The 2,500-nt window shown below is 64.7% G+C and overlaps 1 pseudogene; it reads right to left on the bottom strand.

Annotated features, from left to right (window-relative positions):
- Positions 1-373: 373 nt before the first annotated feature.
- LOC142423046 (nuclear receptor subfamily 2 group F member 6 pseudogene) lies at positions 374-1,604 on the bottom strand (annotated as a pseudogene).
- Between the last annotated feature and the right edge of the window lie 896 nt (positions 1,605-2,500).

Genomic DNA, 2,500 nt, shown 5'->3' with positions numbered 1-2,500 from the left:
CAACTCAGTAGTAAAATAACAGCAAACCAAGAAGGACAAGAAAATCCACAAGCACAAGGAATCCAGCACAGAAATTTATGTAAAACCAACTTACATAGACATCCTCTCCAAATGACTTCAGGTGCCTATCCAGGTGCAGAACGCAAGTCAGCACCGCCGAGGCATGTGCTTGCTGTGCCTGAAATAAACCTTCCAGGCTTGTAAGGCTCGGAAGTCCAGTAGCCTCCGAGTCAAATTGTAACCAGGGTCACTAAGGGCTACTGCATATTACATAATGATCTTTCGCCCTAGTCATGGTTCTGGTTAGCCACTTGGGGAGGCTGTCCCTATCCTTGGCCTGGGGACCCCGAGCATCTGTGTCGCTGGAGGTCGGTCACTGGCCGGAGCCCTAAGGCCAGTTGAAAGTACTCCCCGAGAGCAGCATGTCTCGGATCAGCGTCTCAACGGGTGTCTTGCCCACCAGGCGCATGAAGAACAGCTGAGAGATGAGTGAGGCTGGGACGGCGCGCAGGGCAGGCAGACGCAGCAGCAGGCGGTCGAAGCACTGGGGCTGGGCTGGGTACTGGGTCAGCATGTACTCGGTCAGGGCCACCTACGCCTTCTCCTGCAGCCTCTCCACGTGTGCTGGGTCTGAGAGGCCACAGGCATCAAGAGTAAAGAGCGCGATGGCCTTGAGGCAGCCATACTCCGCCGAGTCCACCTGCAGGCGGCCCAGCTTGTCCACTTGCTCCTGGAAGGCTCGCACCTGGTCCATGAAGGCCACCGCCCGCTCGGCGGCCAACGGAGCGGTGTCTAGCCCGGCTGCGGCCAGCAGAGGCGCAGTGTGCAGGGTCAGGGCGGCCTCCGCCGCGTTCAGCAGGATCAGCTCGCTCCAGCTGAGCCGCAGCAGGGCCACCTGGTCGGCCACGGGCAGCTCGGGGAAGAAGGGCGCGTGGCGCGCCCACTCCACGGTGCTGAAGAGCAGCCGCGCCGCCAGCTCCACACACGTTATCGATGCCCAGCACCGCGCCCGCGCCGCCCGGGCCGAAGGCGCTCGCCGCGCCCGTGCCAAAGTGGCCGGCCACCGCCAGGTAGGGCTTGGCGCGCAGCAGCTGTGCGATCAGCTCCCACACTGGCTGGCCAGGGAAGAGGTCTCCGCCCACCGCCTCCGGCAGCGCCAAGCCCGGGGGGGCTGCCGGAGACGCGGCGCCAGGACCTGGCGGCGAGTGGGGGCTGCGGCCCCGCTGCACGGCCTCTTTGCGCATGCCGACCGGAACACTTCTTGAGGCAACAGTACTGACACTGGTTCCGGTGGTGCTGGTCAATGTGGCAGTCACGGTTGGACCTGCAGGTGTAGCTGAGGTTGAGGAGTATGCTCCGCTTGAAGAAGCTCTTGCAGCCCTGGCAGGTGAGGACGCCCTAGTACTTGCGCTCGCCTTGTCCCCGCACACCACACAGTCCACCTGCAGCCCCTGCCGCTCCTCATCGCCCTGCTCGGCGTCGCTGGCGGCGCCCGGGGGCGAGGCCGAGTCCTCGGTGGCGCGCGGGTAGCCACCCACCTTGTCCACGCCATTCGCGTCTCCACCGCCGCCGGGGCCGCCCCAGCCTCCGGCCACCATGGCCATAGCCCCCGGGCCGCGGGTCCGGAGCGCCCCCGCTGCGCGTCGCTCTGGGGGTACCTCTCTCGGCGCAGGGGTCGCTAGCCGGCGCGCATCCGGTCCCGACGCACGGGGGCTCCCGCGGAACCCCCCAAAAAAGTTTTGCAGCACCAACTTCTGCGGCCGGTGTGCGCGCCGGCGGAACTGGTCGGGCCGGTTCCAGGCCAACTTTCCCACGCGTGCGCGGGCCCGGGGCCGGGGGAGGCGCACTGGCGTTGAGGCCCGGGGGCCCCGGGGGCAGGAGCCCGGCCGCCCAGGGGCTCCGGCGGGGGCGCGCGGGCCATGGGCCGGCCCGAGCCGCGGCGGGGGCCACAGCCAACTTCGCGGCCCCCCCCCCCCCCCCCCCGCGCACTCCTGAGGCTGGGGCCAAACTTTGGCCACAAGTTGCCCGGGCGGCCGCGGCGCGGGGAAGGGGCGGCGGGCGCGCGCCAGGGCCTGACGCTGCGCCTCCCAGGAACCCCTGTGCCCCTTGCCGCCGCTGCCGCCGCTTGCGGCCTGCAGGTCAGCATGCCTCGCCCTCCTAGCAGCCTCTGGCCTGGGCCTGCGCAGGGCCAGAGCCTCGCTCTCACGCCGCCCTCGCCACTGCCTCTGCCGCCCCTGCGCCTGGCCTGGCGCTGCAGCCAGTTTGACAAATATGGATTTCTCTTTTTTCTTTTAAACGTTTTATTAGGGGCTCATACAACTCTTACCACAGTCCATACATATACATACATCAATTGTGTAAAGCACATCTGTACATTCTTTGCCCTAATCATTTTCTTTTCTTTCTTTTTTTTCCTTTCTTTTTTTACATTTTATTAGGGACTCATACAACTCTTATCACAATCCATACATATACATACATCAATTGTATAAAGCACATG

This window comes from Tenrec ecaudatus, chromosome 12, assembly GCF_050624435.1.
Source record: "Tenrec ecaudatus isolate mTenEca1 chromosome 12, mTenEca1.hap1, whole genome shotgun sequence".
Classification (NCBI taxonomy): Eukaryota; Metazoa; Chordata; class Mammalia; order Afrosoricida; family Tenrecidae; genus Tenrec; species Tenrec ecaudatus.
This window is presented reverse-complemented; position numbering and strand designations above follow the sequence as displayed.